The following is a 24,937-nucleotide window of genomic DNA, read 5'->3' as shown; positions in this document are numbered from 1 at the left end:
GGTCTCGGCGCCGGGCTCGGGCTCTGGCTCGGGCTCGGTCTCTGGCTCGCGCTCTGCCTCCGCCTCCGCCTCCTCTGCCTCCCCTTTCCCAGCTCCGCGTCTGGCGCTCGGGCGGCGCATCCGGGTATTTAGCGGCGGCGGGCGGACCGCGGTGAGGACAGGGCTGCTGGCTGCCTGCTCCCGGCCCGGAATGGCGCCGCGCCGCCGCCATCTGTGTTTCTTCCGCCGAGCAAATCCGACCTTTCCCCCCGGCCCGGGCCTCCCCGCTCCCCGCCGCCGCCCGGGACCGCTGCCTGGCTCCCTGGGCTCCCCCGCCGGGCATCCCGCCGGCCCGGCCGCCGCCCCCCGCGCCCGCCACGCGCCCCAAACGGCGCCGAGGACGGCTGGTGCGCCTGCACATTTCCCCTTTGCGGGGGGCTGGCCCTGCGGGGCCTTGGAGCCCCGGTGCGGGAAACCCCCCGTAGCAAAGCTCCCCCCCGGGGCTACCAGGGATCCCGCTCCCGGGCCGCGGCGGTGCCCCCCGGCCCGGCGGAGCGGCTGGAAAGCGGCCCCAACTAACACACGCTGCCCCGAGCTGGGCGACTCCCAGCCGGGCCGAGCCGGGACAGGGGGGAGGGGTCGCTCCCCCAGGGTCCGGTCACCTCTCGGGGGTCATCCCACCATCGGGCCCCCCGCACCTCTACCTCTTCTCAGTCCTTGGGGCCCCCCGAGCAAACTTTCCCTGGAAGAGTTGGAAGGGCACTTTCAAACTTTGTCCCTTCCCCCTCCTCTGCCTGCTCTCCCCCAGCGCGACCCCTGACCTCTGCGTGGAGGTTCCCTCCTGAGGCCGGACCCCCGGTGCTGCCCGGGACCCCTGAGGGGATGAGGAGAGGTCTCCCGAGTCTTCTGCTCTCCTCAAAGACCCCCACATCGCCCGTATATCCCAATCGGGGATTCATTTATATGCCTCTCTCAGCCTGGGAGTTTCGGGGTCTCAGGGGCGGAACCTTGCTGTCCCTACCCCTGAGGCACATCCGGGGGTCCAGTCCCCCTCCCAGGGCCCCTTGAAGGCAGTGGGGGGGTGGGGTGGGGGGGTCTGCAATGGAGGAGCTGTCCCAAAGACTCCAGCAAGAGACTGTCCCCGGGGCCCCTGGGGTGAAGAGAGGCGCTGAGTGCTTTGGGAACTTGCGAGCATGGGGACTCCGGGGGAGAGGGGGAGGAAGGGGTCATGTTCCTGGGGTCCCGAAGAATCCTCAGAAAGTGTGCAGTTGTTCGGGGAGCGGTGGCCGGGGCCACCGCCATTTTGCCGGGAGGATGCGAGGTCTTTGTTAAAATGTATACATCTTTTCCGTGCTGCTTGGCAGGTAAAGATGAAGCGACCGGGGGCGTCACCGTCCGAAGGGAGTCTTGAGGGGCTCTGAGGGGCTTTAGGGGCCCAGAGGCCAGCAGAAGGGACGCCAGAGTTCCTGGGACCCCTTGTCTATGACACACAGCCTAATCACGTGCAGGGCCCGCTTGGCAGGGGCCCTGGGTTGAGATTCTGGGATGCTCTCTCCCTGAGCCCCCACCCACAATAAACCGGCTTTTATTCCCTAAGCAAAGAGGCCCGGCACTCTTCACGTAAACAATGCCCTGGGAGTGGGGGGTTTATAGCTGGTCAAAATGATGAACGTGCCTCTGGTATGGTCGGGAGCTGTTTGCAGGCACTGGCTGTTGGGGAGGGGAGAGGGGGATGATTGGAGTATTTAGATGGGGGATGGGGGGGCTCGTAGCTGCTCTTGGGGGGAAGGGCTCTTACTGGACCTGGGGAGTCTCCGAGGCCAAGGAAATTAATAGGTTTCCCCCACATACACCAAGGGATGGATTAATCCAAATGATTGGGAGGCGGGAGAGGGAGGCCTGAGACTCGGTATCAGATGCCATCTCCCGGGCTTATCTTGGTGGCACAGGCAGGGGAAGGAAGCCACCAAGGGCCAGGTTAGTTCAAAAGGTCAAGGTTCTTATTTGGATGATGTCAATTACCGCCGAAGTTTCCTGATTTGAAAACACAACATTCTGGTGGGTTCGTTTTGGTTATTTACAAAGACAATTCTGGTTCCCACTATGATCTGGACGGGGAAATAGGCAAATCAAATAGCCAACCCCGGGTGCGAGATGTTGTACGCCCCCCCCCCCGCCCCCACCCCCTCGCCACGTCCCTCGGCGTCTTAGAATAAGGACTAGCTGAATCCTTTGGCACGATGATGAAATAATTTTATTTACACAGCGCCTTACAGTTTGCAAACTGCTTGCTCTCGTTTCTTGATCCTTTGAGCCTCCAGCCTGGGGAGGCGGCCAACGTGATCACTCCCCCCGACTACTCCCATTTTACCGTGGAGACCGCCGGATTCGGAAGGGTGGATATGGGGGTGCACTGTGAGGCTCAGCTCCCGGTGCCCCCAGGCCTTCCCTTCATTTTGTGGCTCTCACATCCCACATCCCCTGCCCATCCCAGAGACCTGTAAATTCTCTCCCGGAACCGAAGCCAGAAATGGAGAGAAGGGTCACCTCGGAGTCGCCCGGGCTTCCCGATAGCCCACGTTCCCGCCCCGGGGCTGCGAGGTTCACCGCCCCCCCTCCTCCTCCCCACCCCCGCCCCCCGCCCCAGTTAGAACTGGAGGGGAAGCGAGGGGGCCGGGAGTTGGGCGCAGAGTCCGAGGCAGAGGGGGACAAGATGAGGAAACGCCGCCTCCAGATTGGCTTGGCCTCACCTCGCCCGGCTGGTACTGCAGGGTCTGGGGGCTTCTTGACTCTGGCGGGGCACCCCCCGCAGGCCGCTCTCGGGTCCCTACCAAGCGCAGAGCAGAGCGGTTTTCTGGCCAGCGGACGGCGGAACTCCCCCGCCCCCTTTAACGCGAGCCCTTTAAAAAACCGGGAGCCACAGAGCTGCGGGCAACTCCTCCTGGGAAATGTAGTCCCCGGGCGCCCGCCGAGCCCCACTCTGTCCCCCCCCACCCCCCTTCCCCTCGCCCGGGGACCCTCTAGAGCATCGGAATCGCCGGTCAGCCACGGCGTGGGGAGGGGTCAGACATCATCTGCCCAGACCTCCTGGCTGTTTTTCCACCTGCCATTGTTTCCACCTGTAAAAAGGTGAAAGGCCGAGGATGATCTGTCCTACCTACCTCTGGGGCTCTTGCCAGGGGGAAAGAACGAGAAATCCTGTATGGAAAAGTGTAGATTGCGTTAGAACGCCAGGGGTCAAGTTTTCCTAGTGTTCGTGTGTTTGCACGTGCCAGCCTTTATTAAGCCCCAGGTACAGCTATAACGTCTCCGTTTTCCAGAGAGGTGGTCTAGAATGGCTGAATGGCTTGTCCAAGGTGGGTCAGCCTGAAGGAGGGTGGCAGGGTGACATTCCCAAGCCAGTGACTCCCACTGCGCCACCTGCGGTCTCATGAGACCTTGCACTGCACGCGCTCATTCTGGGCTTTGAAGCCCAGATAAGTGCCAGGCACTGGGGTAGGCAGTGGGATACAGCTGTGAACGAGAGATAAGAGATTCCTGCCCTTGTGGAGCTGACATTCTAGTTGAAAAGATAGATAAGCAACAGACCAAATAAAGAAGTCAATTACACAGTGTGTTGGAAGGCCATAATTGCAAAGACAAAACTGGGGAAGGGTAAGGGGGAGGTGATGGGCAGTGCTGAGAGGCGGTGGTTTACAGTTTTCAACAGGGTGGTCGGAGGAAGCCTCATTAAGAAGCCGACGCGTGGGGGGCCTGGGTGGCTCGGTCAGTTAAGCGTCTGACTCCGGCTCAGGTCATGATCTCACGGTTCGTGAGTTCGAGCCCCGCGTCGGGCTCTGCGCTGACAGCTCAGAGCCCGGAGCCTGCTTCGGATTCTGTGTCTCTCTCTCTCTCTCTCTCTCTCTGCCCCTTCCCCACTCATGCTGTCTCTCTCAAAAATAACCAAACATTTAAAAAAATTTTAAAAAAGAAAAAGCAGCCGCCACGTGAGCAAAGATTCAAAGGAGGTGACGGAAGGAGCCGTTCTTTTTCTTGGAGGAAGAATCTTCTAAGCAAAGGAGACAGCCAGTGCAAGGGCCCTGGGGTAGGAGTGTACGGGGTGGCTGAATTAAGGAGGACAACAGGAGGAGATGAATTTTAAAAAGCTAAGAGCTGCCGAAGTGAAGGAGGCACAGGCCAGATGGGGTTTTACGGAACTTTGGCTCTTCCCTGCATGAGATGGGAGCCATTGGAGAGTTTTGAGCAGAGGAGGGACATTCTGGGATCCACAGTCAAAAATCAACCCCGGTTAACTCTGGTCGCTGTGCGGGGAAGAGGCTGCGGAGGGCAAAGACAGAAGCGGGGCTAGGACGTTGTTGAGATAGCCCAGGTGAGAGAGAATGGTACTCTGGCCCAGGTGGCAGCAGTGGAGGGGATAGGAAGGGATCAGGTCGCAGGGGCACCCCAAGGACGCTGGCTGGAACACTGGGAGACGGAGCTGTGGTGAACTGAGGCAGGGAAGACTGAAGGCGGAGCGGGTCTGAGGGGTCTGGCTGTGGGTTGGGTTTGAGATGTCTCCCAGGTGTGTGCTTGGAGATGCTGAGAAGGCAGGTGAGTAGGAGAATCCTGAGTCTGCGGTTCAGGGAGAGAGTCTGAGGTATATCGGATGCCCATTTGGGGGCAGGCAGCTGGCGTTTCAAGCCGTGGGCTGATCGGAGGGAGAGCACATCAGAAGAGGACAAAGGCCTGGCCCTGGGGACACTGACCTGGGGAGGTGGGAGTGAGGAGGAGACACCGGCAGCGGGGACCAAGAAGGAGCAGCCAGGGAGGTAAGAAGCAGATCTGGGGAGGAGGGGTGTCCTGGAGGCCAGTGAGGAAGGAGAGCGTGTCAAGGTGGGGCGGGGGAGAGGCCAACCTCTCAGGTGCCACCAGCCAGGGCAGCAAAGGCCGTCATCTGCCCTCATGGAACCGGAGACCCTCGTGGAACTCTCGTCTGGAGAATGAAGACGTTTGACCGGAGAGTCTCGAAGAGGCTTTCCAGCTCTCTGGGACTCAGGCAGGGCTTGGCGGGGGGGGGGGGGGGGGGGGGTGGTGGGGGGGGCTGGGGGGGTAGTGCAGGAGTGCAGCAGGAGTGAAGGCTGGGCATGGGAAGGTAGGTGACTTTACAGGCGGAAGGGAGGTGACTGAGTGACTCAGGCAGAGATCCGAAAGGAGTGGGACCCAGGCCTTGCAGCTGGGCAGAAGGGGCATGGGATGTTTTTGTGCCCCATGGGATGTTTTGTGTTTTTGTGCAGGGGAGTGTGTGTGACGTGATCAGGTTGGCATTTATTTTTTTATTTTTTTAAGTGAGCTCTAGACCCCACGTGGGGCTTGAACCCATAACCCCAAGATCAAGAGTCGCATGCTCTGCCGGCTGAGCCAGCCAGGCGCCCCCAGGGTTGGCGTCTTAGAAGGAGCTCCGGCTGCAGTGTGATGGTGGCCTGGAGGGCAAGTCTCCTATGACACCAGTTTGTGGGGATGGAGGGGAGGGGCTGGATTTCAGTGACATTTAAGAGATCACACCAACAAGTCTCAGAGGGGGACGAGGGGGAGAAAGCTGAGGGTGTCCACACGGAGGCCAAGATATGGGCTGTGCTGGGGAGGGGAGAGGACTGCTCTGGCCACATGGGGCCTGCAGAGCCTGGAGGGCTCCGGGTGGAGGTGTCTAGAGGCACCTGGACAAAGAGTCAGGGGCTCTGGAGAGAGACGGGGGCTGGAGACGGGGAATTGGAAGGGTTTGCAGCAAAGTGCCGCCCTTCTCGAGGGAGAGGTGGAGAGAGAAGGGGAAGGGGCCACGGAGGTGAGATCCCAGCATGTCAGGATCCAGTGGAGGAAGACGAGCCAGCCAAAAATGTTGGGGGGGGGGTGGGAGTGAGCGCCAGGGCAGAACGATGACCCCACTCCTCTGGAGTCTCAGCCAGGGTCAAGGCACAGCCCCTGGAGCGCCTCCTCCAGGAGGCTCGCCTGACTTCCCAGTCTCCAGAGCTGCATGTCTCAGCTCAGTGATTCTCAAGTGGAGGCAATTTTGCGTTCCCCAAGGACATTTGGCAATGCTGGGACACATTAAAAAAATATTTTTTTAAAGTTTATTTATTTGGAGAGAGAGAGAGAGAGAGAGAGAAGCGGGGGGGGGGGGGGCAGAGAGAGAGGGAGACACAGAATCTGAAATAGGCTCCAGGCCCTGAGCGGTCAGCACAGAGCTCGACGCGGGGCTCGAACTCACGGACCGTGAGATCATGACCTGAGCCGAAGTCGGACGCTTAACCGACCAAGCCACCCAGGCGCCCCATCTGCTGCTTTTTCAAGAGCAAATGCAGTGGATGAGGTCCTCGGGCCAGGCTGATGGCTCAGGGGACGGGGTCCCTTTAACATCACCGGTGGCCATCCTTCCATCTCTTAGAAACTCACCAAGGTCATAGATTCTCGCCGTTGTCCTTAAGTAAGCGACCCCTCACTTCATTGCGTCGAATAAGCGAATGACTGCGTGTGTCCCTTCCTTTTAAACCGATTATACCTACGATGAGGGGAGAGAAAGGTCTGCAGATTTTTCTTCCCGGCGAGAAATGCTTCTTCCTTTAAGGTGATGCTCACTTCTTTCCACGTTTGTTTTGCTTTTGTTATTTTTGTTTTGTTTTTGTTTTTGTTGAGAGAGAGAGAGAGAGAGAGTGAGGGTGAGGCAGGGAGAAGCGCAGAGGGAGAGAATCCCAAGTAGGATCTCGGGGTTGATCCCACAACCCCGAGATCATGACCTGAGCTGAAATCATGGGTCGGACGCTTCACCGACTGAGCCACCCAGGCACCCCCCCATCTTCATAATTTCTAAGGGTCCAGTTCAGTAGGTGTTAAGTATATTCACACTCTTGTGCGGCCCATCGCCAGAACCCTGCATCTTGCAAAATCAAAGCCCTGGTCCCGTGAGACAACTCCCTGCAGCAAAGTACTCCAAACACGGAGGTTTAAAACAGCACGAAGGAGTGACGCCATCTCCTCCCCCTCCCTGTTCCCCCATTTAAGAACCCCTGTGATGACATTGGGCCCCCTGGATAATCCGGGCTCATATCCGTCTCAAGATCAGTTTAATCCCCCATTGGCGCGCAGCGTAGACATATTCACAGTTTGTGGGGATCAGGCCTTGGACATCTTTGGGAAGCCATTGGTCTCCCCGCACCCCCGCCCCCACAGTTACCCACGCGCCTATGGGGTACAGAGGATGGGGGGATGGGAGCAACATCCCTCCACATCTACGTGGCACCAAGTGCGTCCCAGCTCCCTTCCAGGGCTATTCCGTGTTCTAGAGGCAGGGCGGGCGCCCTCTGGTCATCTCAACAGCGGTGTGACTGGTAGGGAAGGAGGGGACATTTGTTGTTTTTCTTTTTCTAAGTTTATTTATTTTTGAAGGAGAGAGAGAGCGTGAGCGGGGGAGGGGCAGAGAGAGAGGGAGGCACAGAATCCGAAGCAGGCTCCTGGCTCCGAGCTGTCCGCACAGAGCCCGACGCGGGGCTCGAACTCACGAACCGCGAGATCATGACCTGAGCCGAAGTCGGACGCTTAACCGACTGAGCCACCCAGGCGCCCCAGGAAGGAGGGGGGCGTTTGTAAAGTCCCTGTTAGATTTCCGGTGCCCCCCAAAGTCAGTTGGTTTTCAGTTTAAAAGGTCTAAGCGACACCTAGCTCACGTGGGGGGGTGGGGGGGAGGGGCAGCTCTTATTTCCGGCAGGTTCCCAGACAAAGAGTTACCCCAGAACCTTGTTGACAGGCGGGAACCCTGCCCTCCCGGGTGTAGTGGCCAGCCCTCCTGAGTGAGGGGACCACCGTCCACTGACCCCTTCTCCTCCCCCACCCCCTTCCCTCCGGGCCTTATTTGCTGTTCTTCTGGAGACTTCTTCTGCCTCGTGCAGCTCAGAGTCTGAGACCGTACAAGTTAAAACCCTTCAGGAGTCGGGGAGCCCCAGGGGGTGCCAGAACAGACCCTGCGCTTGGCCTCTTGAGGCTCAGAGTCCAGTGACGGGGCAGGGGGCAGGGGGAGTGGCATCGGTAACATCGCGAATTGGGATGGTCAGGCTCCACGCAGGAAAACAACAGGGGCCGGTGAAAGGGGGCGACGGGCGCGTTTACGCAGAACAGGTGCCGGGGAGGACTGTGCGACTGGATAGAGACGGTGCCCGCGTGGGGGGATGTGAGATGCCATCAGAGGTGAGCAGGCCGGGACACGTGGCGTTTTGGGTCACAGCAAGGGGCGTGGATTTGGTTCTAAGCGAGAAGCCACGGCAGAGTTTTCCAGCTTAAAATTTGAAGTTGTTTTAAAAAGGTAATCCAGTCGTTTTATTTTATTGCATTTTTTTCACTCTGTTTTTTTCTTGAAGTTTATTTATCTATTTTGAGAGACAGGGAGAGTGAGTAGGGGAGGGGCAGAGAGACGGGGAGGGAGGATCCCAAGCAGGCTTCTCGCGGTCAGCGCAGAGCCCGACTCGGGGCTCGAATCCACAAACCGGGAGATCAGGAGCGGAGCGGAAACTCTTGTCGGGGCTCGAATCCACAAACCGGGAGATCAGGAGCGGAGCGGAAACCAAGAGTCGGGCGCTCAGCTGGCCGAGCCACCCGGGCGCCCCGTTCCAGTTATTTTAAAACAAAAATTTGAATTCTAACGACCATCACTCATGCAAGAGAGTATGCGACATATATGCAATTCTAGAGGTAATACGGGAACAAAAATCTGTGTTTCACCACTCAGGTTCACACGCCACGCGTCTCCTGTCCCTCGGGAGCCCCCTCTGTACTCCTCCTTGATCACATCTCTGTGGCCTCTATCCTGAATTATGTAAAGAATTCTCTCGTTTTCTCTTTATAGTTTTCCCATATGTGTGTGCATCCACGTACACGATATAGCTTACTTTTTTTTTTTTTTTTTTTACTTTTTTACTTTTACTTTTTGCCTGGGTTGGGGCCACAGACAAATGGTGTCTTCTGTGACTTGCTTCTGTGACGCACAAGGATTGTCTTCTGTGACTTGCTTCTTTTCACTCGGTGTCTGTTGGAAGGTCGTCCACGTTGGTGCAAATAGTTTTCGCTGCTGTGGTTGGAGCACATTCTGGGTTTGTAGGGCTTGGGGTTTATACAATCTGGGAGGTTCTTTTAAAAGTGTATAAAGTGGGGGGGGGGCGCCTGGGTGGCTCAGTCCGTTAGGCGTCACCTTCAGCTCAGGTCACGATCTCGCGGCTCATGAGTTCGAGCCCCACCTCGGGCTCTCTGCTGTCGGCACAGGGCCTGCTTTAGATCCTTTGTCCCCCTCTCTCCATGCCCTTTCCTGGCTCACGCTCTCTCTCTCAAAAATAAATGAACATTAAAAAAAGAAAAAAGCGTACAAAGTTAGAGGGGCGCCTGGGTGGCTCAGCTGGTTGAGCTTTGACTCTTGGTTTTCCTCTCAGGTCATGATCTCGCGGTCAGGAGATCAAGCCCCGCCTCGGGCTCTGTGCTGTCAGCAGGGAGCCTGCTTGGGATTCTCTCCCTCTCTCTCTGTCCCTCGCCAGCTCATGCTCACTCTCTCTCTCTCTCAAAATAAGTAAATACACTTTTTAAAAGGCATATAAAATTATACTACAAGAGGTAAAATTAGGTAAAAACTGTATTTAGAATGAGAAGAGAATTCACAACAGGTTACAGATTTTTTTTTTTTTAAGCTGGTAAATCGCACAAGCATCACAAAATCCACAAATGTATTCTTACTAATGAACCATCTGACCCACATTGCTGGTATCCCTCTCAGGCCTTGCAAGGGACCTGGGGACACCTCACGGGACCACGTCGGGGGGGTTTGGCAAGGAAGTCTTCAGTGAGGTCCGCTGCCCAGGGCAACCGTCCCAGGGCGACTGTTTGGTCTGTTCTACTAGAGGAAAAGGCCACAGTTTGTCTCCGTTCTCCTTGTGATAGAATGACTCCCGAAGACATCCATATCCTAGTCCCTGGAACCTGTGTACTTGTTCTGTTACATAGCAAGGAGGAATTAAGGTTGCTGATCTTGACATGGGAATTAGCCTGGATTAGCCAGGGGGTCCAGTGCCATCACAGGGGCTCTTAAATGGGAGAAGTGGGAGGGGGAAGAGCCTGAACCAGAGTCATGGCATCACGAAAGAGGGTTGACCCATCATTGCTGGCTTTTAAGATGGAAAGAGCCCACAAGCCTCCCTCCCTTTCTTCCTTCCTCCCTCCCTTCCTCCCTCCCTCCTTTCCTTCCTTCCTTCCTTCCCTTCCCTTTCCTTCCTTCCTTCCTTCTTTCCTCCCTTCCTCCCTCCCTCCCTCTCTCCTTTCCTTCCTTCCTTCCTTCCTTCCCTTCCCTTTCCTTCCTTCCTTCCTCCCTCCCTTCCTCCCTCCCTCCCTCTCTCCTTTCCTTCCTTCCTTCCTTCCTTCCCTTCCCTTTCCTTCCTTCCTTCCTCCCTCCCTTCCTCCCTCCCTCCTTTCCTTCCTTCCTTCCTTCCCTTCCCTTTCCTTCCTTCCTTCCTTCCTCCCTTCCTCCCTCCCTCCCTCCCTCCTTTCCTTCTTTCCTTCCTTCCCTTCCCTTTCTTTCCTTCCTTCCTCCCTCCCTTCCTCCCTCCCTCCTTTCCTTCCTTCCTTCCTTCCCTTTCCTTCCTTCCTCCCTTCCTCCCTCCCTCCCTCCCTCCCTCCTTTCCTTCCTTCTTCCTTCTGTCTTCCTTCCTTCCTTCCTTCCTTCCTTCCTTCCCCTTTCTTTCTTTTCCAGAGATTAACATCTATTAGATGCTGGGTGTATACATCAGCTCTCATATTTAACTTACGCAAAAATCTATATAATGGGTATTATTAGTGATTTGCAAAGGGAGAGGTTCAGTAGGAACCCTGGTCTGTCAGCCTCCCACACCTGACCCATCTTCAAAATGTCCAATCCTGACAGAACACAGGGTTTCTGCGAGCCAGGGGTCCCCCGAGCTGCCCCTGTCGGAGTGTTTGGTTCCGGGAAGTCTCTGGAAGCCGGAAAAGGCAAAAACCAGATCCTCCCCTCAGGGCCTCCAGAAGGAACACACACCCGCTGACACCTTGACTTTAAGCCCAGTGAGACCCATTCTGGACTTATTAAACATTAAACAACACTTTTTTTCAACGTTTATTTCTTTTTGAGAGACCGAGAGAGACAAAGCATGAGCTGGGGAGGGGCAGAGAGAGAGAGAGAGGAAGACACAGAATCTGAGGGAGGCTCCAAGTTCCATGCTGTCAGCACAGAGCCCCATTCGGTGCTCGATCTCACGAACCGTGAGATCATGACCTGAGTTGAAATCAGGACTCGGATGCTTAACCGACTGAGCCACCCAGGCGCCCCTGGACTTCCGACCTCCAGAACTGCGGGGCAACAAGTTGTGTTGCTTTAAGCCACCAAGCTGGGGACACTTGTTACGGCAGCCCCAGGAGACTAATACACCACCGTATTGGTTGGGCATTTGGGTTGTTTCCAGGTTCTGGTTTCTCGCTTTCCAGACCGGGTTGTTGTGACTCTTCTCCAGCAGGTGTCCTGGTGCAAGCAGGAAGGAGTTGGCAAAAAGCGTAGCTGCAGCTTTTCCAGGTGGTTCCAACTGCTTCTCACAGGCTGCAGTGTGGGTGATGGGTGAGGCAAGGGCAGAACGGAGGGGGGGTGGGCCATCTCAGTTGTGCGGGTACTGAACTAAAGAGGCAGCCCTGGAAGAGGAAAGAAGGAGCAGACGTGAGAAATAGTTAAGAGAACAAGCCCACAGGGCTTGCTAAAGGGTTTGTTGTTGGGGGTGAGGGAGGAACCAGAAAGACTCCCAGGTTCCTGGAGCGGAAGCGAGGATGGGGTGGGTCCCAAGATGGTCGTGGCCGGGGATTCTCACACCAGGATCCTTGCTTGGCCGGCCTTCCCCTTTCCTGCCCTAACAGACAGCTCTCCCGGTCCCTCCTCATGCGGTGGAAGCTGACCTCTCGCCCACTGCTCCCTGGTGGGAACACATTTGCAATCCCCTGTGGACTGAGATCAAAGGATGGAGAGAAAGACAAACACTCCTGAGATGCAGGAATAAAAATGCAGGGGACAGCTTCACAGTCAAACTTGAACGAACTTCCTAAGATTTAATACAACGGGAGGCATCACCAAGGAAAAGACGAAGGCTTTTGACTTTACGGAGATGGCTTAATCTACTTCACGGACGCTATCCTTTGGAGGGCTCTGCGTCTCTCACACAGGTGAGGAGGCTGCATGAGGAGACATGGGAAATGTCTCTGGAAGGCTGCTTGAGAAAAGCAAGCTAAGAAAAATGTGTGTGGGCGATCTCATTTTTACAAAATAGGGAAATCAGAGAGCTCCTATATGTGTTGGGTATAAAATAATAGTTCACACTTATTGAGCAGTTACTACGTGCCGGGGGCTGCGCCAAGTGCTCTGTCCATAGTCCTGATGTATTACCTCTTCTATTATTGTCCTTTAACAGATGGGGAAGGAACTTGCCTAAAGGGGTCTGGCCCCATGCTCTTCACTAACCGTCAAAGCTGACCCTCCCTTAATCTGGGAATGAAGCGGGCACACTTGTAGCTGGCCTGGGAGCCCCGGGAGGAGCGAGCTCAGGTGCCCAAGTTCTCCCTTGTGCCGGTCAGTGGGTCAGATTAGCTGCCGTCTGAATTGGGAGAGTCCTGACCGAGGTCAGCTGGCAGCGAGGACACCTATGCCCCCAGAGAGGGAATTCACTCTGTGGGAAAAGGGGTGTGGCCAGGTGACCCAAGTCCAAGGCATTTCACAATACCTCACGGTGGGTGGGGGTGGGGGGCAGACTCCATGTGCGTCTGGGGCTGGAAGCCATGCTGGACCCACCCAATTCTGGAGTCATTCCCACTTCAGGGAGCGAGGACTAAGCTCCTGGTATAAACGAGAGGGCTGTAACCTCGGGGCTCAGGGGCAGGCAGGACGGGGCATTGTGGAAGTGAGACCGGCCTCCTCTGGACTGCGTGATCCCCTGGGATTATCAGACTGTTCTGGAAGAAACCTCAAGAGGGAGACACTGGGCTTCTTACCAGTAAATGCGCGCCGGTGCCTGCGAGATCGGTTAAAGAGACAACCGCACAGCACTGTGGCCAGGGTCCGAGCTGGGCGGGGGGGGGGGGGGGGGCGGCCATGGATGTGTGCGCGCTTACCCCCCAAAGTATTCCTGCCCGTTTTCTCTGACAAGCCGACCTGCGCCATGATGGGCTCTGAGTTTTTACTTTGTACAGCTCTATTCTTTTAAGTTTTTATTTAAAATTGTTCTATATTGTTTTCAGTTTGGTGAACAACACGCATGCATTTTGCAATGAAAACAGAGCCTTCAGGGATGGGCTAAATGGGCAAGGGGCATTACGGAAGACGCTTGTTGGGGTGAGCTCTGGGTGCCATACATAGGGGATTAATCACTGGAATCTGCTCCTGAAATCATTATTGCACAATATGCCAACTAACTTGGATGCCAATTAAAAAACAAATAAAGTGAGGGGCGCCTGGGTGGCTCAGTGGGTTCAGCGTCCGACTTCGGCTCAGGTCACGATCTCGCGGTCTGTGAGTTCGAGCCCCGCGTCGGGCTCCGTGCTGACAGCTCGGAACCTGGAGCCCGCTTCGGATCCTGTGTCTCCCTCTCTCTCTCTGCCCCTCCCCTGCTCACGCTCAGTCTCTCAAGGATAAAGATTAAATAAATAAATAAATAAATAAAAATTTAAAAAAAAGCATAACCGAGGTTAATAGCGGCCTGTGACGACAGCACAAATTTACAAACCGCACAAAATAATTTTGGTGTCCTATATTTATTTTCTAAAAGAAATACTACTACTTTTTATATATTTTATTTTATTTTTTTAAACACGTATTTATTTTCGGAAGGCAGAGAGAGACAGAGCACGGGCAGGGGAGGGGCAGAGAGAGAGGGAGACACAGAATCCGAAGCAGGCTCCGTCCAGGTTCCGAGCCATCGGCACAGAGCCCGATGCGGGGCCTGAACTCATGAGCTGTGAGATTAGGACCTGAGCCCAGGTCGGGCGCTTAACCGGCTGAGCCCCCCGGGCGCCCCAATAATACTACTTTTTAAATGTGAGACTTTGACAAAAAAAAAAAAAAAAAAGAGAGAGACTTCATAATGTCCAAAAACATACACATGATGAAAAGACAAAACATAATATGGAAAAGAAACCCCCCAGAGTAAATATGATGAACGGTAAATATCTGTAGCGTAGGGAATAGTGGTTACAAATCCTTAAGAGAAAAATGGTACCCGCCCCCCCCCCCCACCGCCCCACCCCGGCAGCCGGAGAAAAGACACGAACAAACCATTGATAGACAAGTAAATACCAGCAGCTCTTTGATCCCGCTGGGTGGGCACTTGTACCCCACAGAAATATCACCTTTGTCACCTTTGGGGTTACCTGAGACTTTTAGAAATGACGAGAGTCCCGGAGCCGGGCGGGCACCCCTCCCCCAGGTCACAGGCACCAGACGTTAAGTCGACACGCCTGGATAACGGCTTCCCCCTAGGAGCCAGGAGCCTTAGACCGTTCAAACTCAGCCTGGATCCAATCATGAGAAAAGTACTGGACAGACCCAAACCGAGGGACGTTTTCCAAGATGACAGGCCTCGACCCTCCAAACACGTTAAGTCATGAGAGACGGCAAAAGGCAGGAGGCGTGTTCCAGGTGAAAGGAGACAAAAGAAACTCCCCAACTAAACGCAACGCCTGATCCTTGATCGGAGCTCAGATTCTATTTTTATTTTTTTATACTATTTTATTTCTTATTTGATGTTTATTTATTTGGGGGAGACAGAGCGGGGGGAGGGGCAGAGAGCGAGAGGGAGGCACAGAATCCGAAGCAGGTTCCCGGCGCTGAGCACGTCAGCACGGAGCCCGACGCGGGGCTCGAACTCACAGACCGTGGGATCGTGCCCTGAGCCGAAGTCGGACGCTTAACCGACGGAGCCCTCCAGGCGCCCCTGTTGTACGATTCTTGCAGCTCATCTATAGGTTTGAAAATGTACAGAGTAAGTTGGAGGACAAGTTTGCAAGGCCGAACGCGGCACCAAAGCCTGTTTTCGGCTCCACACCCGAGGGAGAGAGGCAGGGTGCCAGCCGAACGCCATCCCCACCTGCCCTTTCTCTCCCCACCCCTTGGCACCTCCAGGCCGGAGACCCCTTGCAGGCTCATGCCATGGGCTGTCCCCCCCCCCACCCGGGCCCCCACTCCAGAACCCCTGAGCCAGCCCTCGTCCCACATCAATCTCAGGATGAGGCCAAACCCCAACCTAGTCCCCAGCTCGGCGGTCGCGCCTGGCTCCTATTAAGGACAGTGAGTCTCAGCTCTGCCTGTGGGCTTTGCCTGCGTCTCCCGCTTAGCCCTGCTCTGGGACCTCTTCCTTGCTGGACTCACCCACCCATCTTCCCTCGTGCTCAGGGTTTGGGTCTTTTCCAGCCATGGGCAAGCACTGGCCGGACAGGACAGTCACAGCCAGGAAGTTCACGGGAGGCCCTGGGGGTGGGGGTCTCCCAGAAGAGGCCCCGGAGCGCGCTGTCCTAAGCCTGGGGCCCTGCTTCTGTCACCCGGCGGACGGGTCCTGCCGTTGAAGCCCAGGGCACATGGATGGATCGTTCGCGTTTCTTTTCTTTTTGTTTTTTGTTTTTCAAAAACACCCAATGTCAGCACCAGCTTCCTAACCTCAGGACATGTGCTCTGCCTCTCACAGCGGGCAGCTGGGCTTGACCTTGGGGCCCCTCACGCGAGCAAGAGCCCATCTGGAGGAGGAGATAAGGAGGGGTCCCTGGGTGGGGGGACTAGGGCATTTGAAAGTAACACACAAAACAAGCCCGGAGATTCCAGGACAAGTTGGCAAAAGGGTCACGGTCCCTCCCCCCTGAGAGGCCTAAACCAGCTACTTCCCAACGCTCCAGTGTCCTCCAGGCAGCCTGCTTCCTGGCTGCCCAGAGGAAGGAGCCATGACCTCCCTTAGCCCCAGCTTTTGGCAACGAAAGGCAAAGACTCCTCGAATCCAAGATTTCCAAATAATCAAATTAGGGAAGCCGAGAATTCTATACTCACTGTATGAGAGTTCTAAAATGTAAAATATTGGAGTCGCGATCTCTCACGGCGTAGAAAGTAGTCGCGCCTGGGTGGCTCAGTGGCTTAAGCGTCCGACTGCGGCTCAGGCCGTGATCTCACGGTTCGTGAGTTCGAGCCCCGCGTCGGGCTCTGTGCTGACAGCTCAGGGCCCGGGGCCTGCTTCGGATTCTGTGTCTCCCCGTCTCTCTGCCCCTCCCCTGCTCGCGCTCTGTCTCTCCAAAATAAACATTGAAAAGATAAATCAATAAAATGAACACGGTAGAAGGCAGTTCGGGTGGATGAAGCACCCAAATCTGCTGTGTGACCCAAAGTCGTTTTCTAACCCTCTCTGGGCCTGTGGGTTCTCTCCTCGAAACTCAGGGGACCTCATCCACCCACAAGAAATCCACAAAGTCTAGCATAGTGGTGAGTCCCAAGCACCAGAGATCCATGTTGTCTGCGTTTAAATCCCAGCCTCACCACTTACAGGTATGAGGCTCTTGGCAAACTGACCCTTCCGTGCCTCAGTTTCTTTTCTTGTAAACTGGGGAGAATCATGGCGCTTGCCTGAGAGAGTTTCCATGAAGACTAAATGTATACATACGTGTGTACAGATATGTGTATGCAACAGGTATATAATGAACGATATATATCACGTGATACATCAAATGATGTATATCATGTATATATCACTTAGAAGAGTGCCTGACATGTGATCAGTGCGGTTTATTTTTTTTTTATTTTTTATTTTTTTTAACATTTATTTATTTTTGAGACAGAGAGAGACAGAGCATGAACGGGGGAGGGTCACAGAGAGGGGGAGACGCAGAATCTGAAACAGGCTCCAGGCTCTGAGCTGTCAGCCCAGAGCCCGATGCGGGGCTCGAACCCACGGACAGTGAGATCATGACCTGAGCCGAAGTCGGACGCTTAACCGACCGAGCCACCCAGGCGCCCCTGATCAGTGCGGTTTAAATGTCACCACTTGTCCTCACTGTTGGTATTTCAGACACCTGGACAGAAATGATGTGTTTACCCACAAGAAGGCTGTAGAGACTCATAAGCGTGCTGAGTGTCTTTCCTTTTGGCTAAGATGTACGTCAATTCAGTGTGGGAGCTGTGGATTTTCTCCCGCTCCTCCAAAGCTCTGACTGGCAGTTCCATATGGCTTTGCTTAATTTTTTTTTAATGTAGGAATTTCTTATTTCTGAACGTAGTTGGAGAGATCACAACTTTTTAAAAAAATTTTTTTGATGTTTATTTATTATTGAGAGACAGAGAGAGACAGAGCATAAGCAGGGGAGGGGCAGAGAGAGGGAGAGAATGGGAAGCAGGCTCCAGGCTCCGAGCCGTCAGCACAGGGCCCAACGCGGGGCTCGAACTCACGAACCGCGAGATCACGACCTGAGCCGAAGTCGGACGTTTAACCGACTGACCCAGGAGCTCCTAGAATTCGGGGTTTTTAAAATAGCCTATGTGTAGTGCGAGCCTATGAAGAGTATCTACATTTTCCACGAAAAGAACCATATAAGAATGGATAGCTATGTGTGTCCATAGGATCATAGAACAAACTGACAAGATAGTCGACAAAGTAATGAAGTTGAGCTCTAGGTGGTAGATTTATGACGATCCTTTTTTCTCTTTAGCTCATTTGCTCATTCTCGCTCTCAAAAATTCACGTAACTCACTTGTATGGTAAATAACGGTCTTTTTTTTTTTTTTTTTTTTTTTTTCAGTAGGCTCCATGCCCGGCATGGAGACCAAAGCGGGCTTTGAACTCATGACCCTGAGATCGAGACCTGAGCTGAGATCGAGGATCGGATGCTCAACCGACTGAGCCACCCAGGCGCCCCCAAACAGGTTGGATTTTAAAGAGCATGCCTTTCACCATCACCTGGTCCTTCTCACTCTTCCGCTGAGCTCTGGGCAGCGGGAGTTACTGCCGGCCCCTCTCTGCACAGGCAGTACGGGCCGGGGTGCCACTAGAGTCCTTCCTTCTTTGGGTACAGGTGATGTGTCCCCAGCCCGACAAAGGCTTCCCGAAATGCTCTCTGCCTCTTAGACGGCTGAGTGAGCAAATACTGATAATGGTGGAGCCAACACCCTGGGCCCCCTTGGAGCGCGGTGACACAGCCTCTCGGCCCAGGCCCACCTGAAGTGGAGACTGCCTCTCCCAGCTTCTTTCCGGCTGGAGTGACCCTGTGACCAGGTTCTGGCCAAAGGAATATAAGTGGAAGTTTTGTGCTAGAACTTCCCCGAGAGAAAGCTGGCTTAGGCCCTTCGTCCCTTCTTCGCTTCACTTCTCCTACCTGCTGGCTGGGGTGCAGATGTGTTGGCTGGCACTAGGGCAGCCATCTTGGGCCATGAGGTGCATTTGTGAATGGAGGCTGTGCATGATGGAGCCTGGGTCCTAGATCTAACTATGTAAACAGTGGATCCCAGACGCTGTGGCTCAGCCTGGGATCCCTCCCTTCAAACTTAAAAAAAAAAAAGATGTTTATGTAATAGTTTTGAGAGAGAGAGAGATGGTGCGTGAGCAGGGGAGAGGGGCAGAGAGAGAGAAAGAAGGGGGGGGTGTGGAATCTTAAGCAGGCTCCATGGTCAGCGTGGAGCCAGACGTGGGGCTCAATCCCACAACCCTGGGATCATGACCTGAGCCAAATTCAAGAGTCAGCCATTCAACCGACTGAGCCACCCAGGCACCCTTCCCTTCAGACTTTTCTGCATAAAATAAATACATATCTTTCTTTTTTATTGTCATTGCCACTCACAATCAAATACATCCTCACTAAGCCACTCACTGACGACCGCTCTGCCAAAAGCTGGTTCTGGGGACAAAGGCAAGTCACACGTGAGCCCCGTCTTCACGAAACGCACAGCTCAGAGGGGAGGGGAGGACGAACTGGCCAGCCCCCAAGGCAACTCTTCGGAATTCCACACGACTTTCGTCTACAGGAAGTCAACTCTTGCCACGAGCTGGGCCCCCGGCTCGGCACCAGGCTCCGTGCCGGGCGCAGGGACACCTGTGCCGGCCCTCGAGGGGCTCCCAGGCCAAGAACACGCTCCGTGAGCCTGGAGGCTTCGCGCCCTCCAGAGCAGCAGCCTCTGACTCAGTGGCTCTAGAGTGTGGCTCCTGGTCCCCCATCAGCCTGGGTCCATCCTTCTCAGCAGGTCTGCGAAGGCAGCTTCCAGAAAGAGAGAGCGTGAGCCGGGGAGGGGCAGAGAGAGAGGGAGACACAGAACCCGAAGCCGGCTCCAGGCTCCGAGCTGTCAGCCCCAAGCCGGACGCGGTGCTCGAACCCACGAACCGCGAGATGGTGACCCGAGCCGACGCTAGAAATCGTACCGGTCAACAGCCGTTGGATGGTACAGGAACTGCCTCATCGAATCCTCAGGTCTCCCCTATGAGGTCGGTGCTGTTATTGTCCCCCCGTGAGAGGGGAGGGAACGGAGGCACAGAGAGGTCCAGGGACCTGCCTGGGGTCACACAGGCAGTCCGCCGTCCGTCCCCAGCCCACACCCTGACCCCCACGCCTTCCTGCTTGGCGAGCACCTGCCTCCCGTCCAGGCCCGTGCGGGGCCTTGCACGGGGGCAGGGGAGCGTGGGCGAGAGCGTGTGCAGGACGGGCCGGGGTTGCGCACAGGCGCTCACGACCGCGCATCTGTTGCCGCTCGTGCGGTGTGGCTACAGGTGTGTCCAGCCTGGTCCCCCAGCCTGGACCCCCCTTCCCCCCCTCTGTCCCCTGCCGGGGCCTCCTTATCTTCGGAGACCCCGGGGGGCCGGCGTCCCTTCTGCCTGCGGCCCGCCCGGGATCCTCTAGCCCGGACGGTTGTGCCATCAGCCCTCGAGGGCGTTGTTGTCCCCAGGCGGGGCGAGGGTGTGTCCCTTCACTTCTGCGTCACCCGGGCGCCCGGAACAGGCCCGACCAGGACATTAACAAGGATGCCAAGGGCTGCCGCTCAGCGGGCAGGCGTGTGCGGGCCCAGCGCCCTCGTGACCCCGCCCGATTCCATTTGTTAATCTCCTCTCAGGAGAGACGCAAACGAGTCAACAGGAGCAGGTCCGTGGCTGAACCAGCCTCCGGCTGTGGCTTCCCCCTCCCGGGCTCCCTTGGGAGCTATTTCATTGTTTTTTTTTTAACTGTCACTTATTTTTTTTTAAGGTTATCGATTGGCTTGGAGAGAGAAAGAGTGAGCGAGCGAGCAGGGGAGAGGCAGAGAGAGAGGGAGAGAGAATCCCAAGCAGCCTCTGTACGATCAGCACAGAGCCCGACCCGGGGCTCGAACCCCCAGACCGTGAGATCACGACCGGAGTCGAAATCAAGAGTTGGATGCCGAACCGACTGAGCCACTCGGGCGCCCGGCTTTTATTTATTTGGGGACACGTGTCGCGTGCACCTGAAAAACAGTTCAGGCCAAATGAAGGCGTATGATCTCGGAATGAGTGTCCTTCCACCTCTGTCCCCCCCGGCCTTCCCGCCCCCTCCCGGAGGCAAACACTGTCCCGGGGCCCCTTCGCACTGGGTTTTCTCACTGTGGGGGGGGGGGGAGGGGGAGGGGGGGCGTGTGGGTGTGAAACTCCCCCGAGAGATTTTAAACATCGTGGCACACGTGGGGGTGACTTTCCTATTTCCGGTGCTGCAGTGCATGGTCCTGTGTAGACGCGGACAGCCACGGAACGGAGGAAAAGAGGGAAGAGGCGAGAGACAGCACGCAGTCGGGGCCCGAGTCCTGGGGGGGGGGGCGGGCCTGGGCGTGGGGCTGGTGACACCGGCCACCTGTCTCCCCCTAAGGAATCAGGAGCACTAGAGAACCGGCTGGAGGCCGGGAGGTCACAGCTAGCTGCCCCCCCTCTGCAGGCTGGGGCCTCGCTCTGGAGACGCCTCGACCGAGGGCACAGGGCCAGCGGGTGGCCAAGCCAGGACTCATGCTGGCCTCGGGGAGCCACAGGGGAGTTTGGAGGAGGCAGCCGACTGCCTGCGTCTAGGGCGGCCAGAGCCGGGAGGGTCCGGCATGGGAGTGGAGGGAGCGGGGCCGGGGGTCTAGACAGGGAACAACACCGAAGGGGCTTTGGCACCTCCCACGACACGTGGGGTGAGTCTGGAGCTGCGGGATGGTGAGGGGACGAGGGCCAGCCAGGGACGCGGGCACCTCTGGAACCCCCTCTTGTCCTTTCTGGGGCCCCCCAGCCTTCCTGGTCCCCGGGGGGAGGAAGCTCTTGCTCGGCTTTACTAGGGAAACTGAGGCAGGAGCGTGGAGCCCGTTCCAGTCATCCCAGCAGAGGTGCGCCCGGACCTCGCCTCACACCTACGCCCCCAGCTGGGGGACCCGGAGCACCTGTTCTCCGGGCAGCGTCCAAGGGGACGCCCTCGGTCAGCTCAGGAAGCCCCCCCCGGGCGCGGAGGCCCCGGGGACGCAACCAGCTCTGTGACTCGTTTTGCTGCCCTGAGTCTCGGGCCCCTCAACTCGAAAGTGGGGATGGTTGTGCCCCTGCCTCACCGGGCCGACCAAAGGCGGACGCTGCGACAGGTAGAGGGGAGGCGGCGCTGGAGACAGATGGGCCGAGATGTGAGCCTCTGAATTATTGACCCGGGTGAGTCACGTCCCCCTTTTGAACCTCAGTTTCCTCTGGAAAATGGGGACAGCAGCAGGTGCTTACTTCAAAGGGTTGTTGTGAGCCTTAACAGGGATGCCGTCCAGAATGTTTGCTCGCGGCGGGAGCTCGGTCAAAGCCGGCCGCCCCTCCCCGCCTTGGCCTCCGAGCCTGCAGGGCCCTCATAAAGTCCAGATGGGACGCTGGGGTGACAAGGGTGACTCAGAGCTCCACCCCGGGCCCTGCGAGGTGCCAGAAGCTGCCGTCCGCTCCCAGCCCCTCGGGCCGGCTGCCAGGCGCCCCGGTCGGTTTGCGAGGAGACCCGGCCCGTTGCCATCCGGTGCGCCGGCGAGGCCGAGGCCGTGGCTGTGCCCTGCCTAGAGGGTGCCCGGCTGGGTAGTGGCCCGCTTCTGGTCTGCCGCTCAGTCAGTCAGTCAACACACGCGCATCCGGCGGAGGCTCCGTGTGCTCTGGGCTGGGCCCTGGGGAAGCGGAAGAGGACCAGAGCTGGTCTCACAGTCTGGGAGAGCCATGTGGAAAGAACACGTCCAGTGGAGAAGCTGTGGAAGCCAGAGCCGTCAGTCAGCCCCAACTGGGGTATCTGGGAGGGCTTCCCGGAGGTGGCAGATGATGACTGGTCCAAGTCCCGGCTCTACCAGGGGAGAGGCAGGGAGTGGGCGGGTAGGTATGGAAGAGAGCAGGGAAGGCAGTCAAGGACATGGCTGGTCCCCCTCGGGGGCGGCAGGGGGCTTCCTGGGGAAGCCTGGGGCCCAGGGAGTCCAAAGGGGCAGGCGGAGGGGCTCGTGTGCCAAGACCTGAGGGGACTGGGCAGGGCTTCGTGAAGGGAAACGAGCGCCAGCTCTGTTTCAGAAAGCCCACGCTGGTGGGGCGCCTCGGTGGCTCCTCTGGTTAAGCCTCTGACTTTGGTCCAGGTCATGATCTCACACTCCGTGGGTTCGAGCCCCGCCTCGAACTCCGCGCTAACAGCGCGGAGCTCTGCCTCGGATCCTTTGCCTCCCTCTCTCTCTGCCCCTCCCCAGCTCTCTCGCTCGCAAATAAATAAACATTAAAATGGAAAAAAAAAAAAGGGGCGCCTGGGTGACTTCGGTTCGGGTCGTGATCTCATGGTCCGTGGGTTCAAGCCCTGCGTCGGGCTCTGGGCTGACAGCTCGGAGCCTGGAGCCCGCTTTGGATTCTGGGTCTCCCCTGTCTCTCTGCCCCTCCCCCGCTCGTGCTCTGTCTTGCTCTCCCTAAAATAAATGGATGTTAGGAAAAAAAAGAAAAAGTCCAGGCCGATGGGGCGCAGATCGGACGGGAGGGGAAGAGCTAGGCGTCTGGGGACGGGAGGAGGGGAGAATGAACAAGGATAAACCACCGCATCCAAGGGCGGGACGCAGTGGGGAGGAAGGGTCGCTACCCGCTGGCCAGGCCGGACTCCCCCCAGGCTGCCGGGTGCCCCCACCCCTGCCAGCGGTGGTGATGGTGCGAGAGGCGAGACGTCGTGAGCTCCTCGACGGGACACTCTCCGAGACTATTTTTTGCACTGAAGGGTCTGGCCTCGGACCTGGCAACACGTCCTGCCCTGAGAGAGAGGGAAGTGACAGGTGGGAACCGGGCAAAATGGAAGGAAGAGGTCTGGATGCTCGCGGGCCTTGGAACTGGGGTTTGGGCCAAGTTGAACCAGACCTCCTGGGGCGGGCGGGGGGCGGGGCGTCCAGCTGACTTCTGACTGCAGACCGCGCAACAACGGCTGCGGTTTCCGAAACGCGCCCTGTACTCCGGGCCCCGGGCTGTACGTCTCACTCCTGTTGTCTCAGGGGGTCCCCGTGACCCCCAGGAACGGTGGCAACCGTCACAGGGACAGCACCAGCCGATGCTTGCATGACGCCGCTAGGCCCTGCCACTCTTCTCGGCCTTTTACGTGGATTGGCTCATTTTGGTGCTTCACGATACTTCCGTGAGGCCCGCTCGGCTATCCGCAACTTGCAGGCGGGGAAACCGAGGCACGGAAAAGTTCTGTAACTGGCTGCGCATGGCAGAGCTAGGAGCGAGGAGGTGATGGAGGCTGGCGGCCCGTGGACGGGGACGTGGGCCTGAGATCTCCCCCCCCCCCGCCCCCGCTTCCCCCCCCCTCCCCGGGTGTGCCTTCCGCAGGTGTGTGCAGGCTGAGGGAGGGGCATCCGGGCTCAGAGCAGGGGAGAAGGGAGAAAAGGGAGGATGGGGGAGGGGGAGGGTCTGCAGGGGTAGCGCATCCTGGGGGGGGGCACTGTGGGGTGACATTGCCCCACCAGAGCGGCCGCAGGGTGGCCCACTGAGAGAGTGGGTGAGGGTCCCAAGGCCCCGAACGTGGTGGGGCCGGGTGATTGGAGGTCTAATAAAGGGAGCCTCGTGGCTGTCAAGGGAGTGACAGAACTCTGTCCTCCCTGAGAGCACCCCGTACCCCACACAGCTTCCCACCTTCTGTGGCCTGACAAAAGTCGGTGGCCTCTTTGTGGGCCTTTATTTCGAGCCCCTGTTGGCCACTCCCTTCTGGAAGCATTCCGAGTTTCTCTGGCTGCTGTGAAAGTTCCGGCCTACGTTTTGCCCCAGGCTACATACCCCCCACCCCCCCTCCCCCAGCCAACCCTCGGCCTTCCCTACCCTCCACGAGCTGAGGACACCCACACCCCCGTCTCCACCCAGGCAGCTGTCCTTGAGCCAGGGCACTGCCCGCCTAAAACTCCCTTGTGGCTCCCCACCGGGTTAAGAATGAAGTGACAGCTTGGATCCATGGTCCCCACCGTCTACGCAGATCGGAATCTAGCTCCAGCCTGACCCTCTGGGCTCATTTCGGATCCCTCCGTGCCTGCCTCTAGCCAAACCCAGCTGCCCTGTCCCAGAATGGGCTTTATGTTCCTATGGGCCTTTGAACATGATGTTCACCCGACCTCCAATATGCTCTCCACCCTCCTAGCCTAGCTAGTTCCCGCTGAGCACCAGCACGGCCTCCTCCAAGAAGCCTCCCCTGACCTCTCAGCCTGGGTTTGCTGCATCCTCTGTGCTGATTGTGGCTCCCTGTAGCTAACTGAAGAGCCACAGATTGGAGGGAAGACAGGGCCTTGGCAGTGGCCTCGAGACTGAGGCTGCTCAGGTCTGGCGTCCCTGAGAAAGGTCTGGGCTGGAGACGGCCAAGAGCCAACGATGAGCACTCAAGGAGAACAGGTGGACGGTGGCAGGAGAGCTGGGGACAGACTCTGGGGAACTCCAACAGCGGAGGGCTGGGCGGAGGGACACAACTCCACAGAGTT

At 57.1% G+C, this 24,937-nt stretch overlaps 1 long non-coding RNA gene across 1 annotated transcript; it reads left to right on the top strand.

Moving 5' to 3' along the window:
• Positions 1-11,511: 11,511 nt before the first annotated feature.
• On the top strand, positions 11,512-17,827 carry LOC122240158. Its single transcript, XR_006219516.1, has 3 exons — positions 11,512-11,594; positions 11,896-12,198; positions 17,794-17,827. It is a non-coding gene; the product is annotated as an uncharacterized LOC122240158 (long non-coding RNA).
• Positions 17,828-24,937: the final 7,110 nt, after the last annotated feature.

The sequence above is a fragment of the Panthera tigris genome, chromosome B4 (genome assembly GCF_018350195.1).
Source record: "Panthera tigris isolate Pti1 chromosome B4, P.tigris_Pti1_mat1.1, whole genome shotgun sequence".
NCBI lineage: Eukaryota > Metazoa > Chordata > Mammalia > Carnivora > Felidae > Panthera > Panthera tigris.
This window is presented reverse-complemented; position numbering and strand designations above follow the sequence as displayed.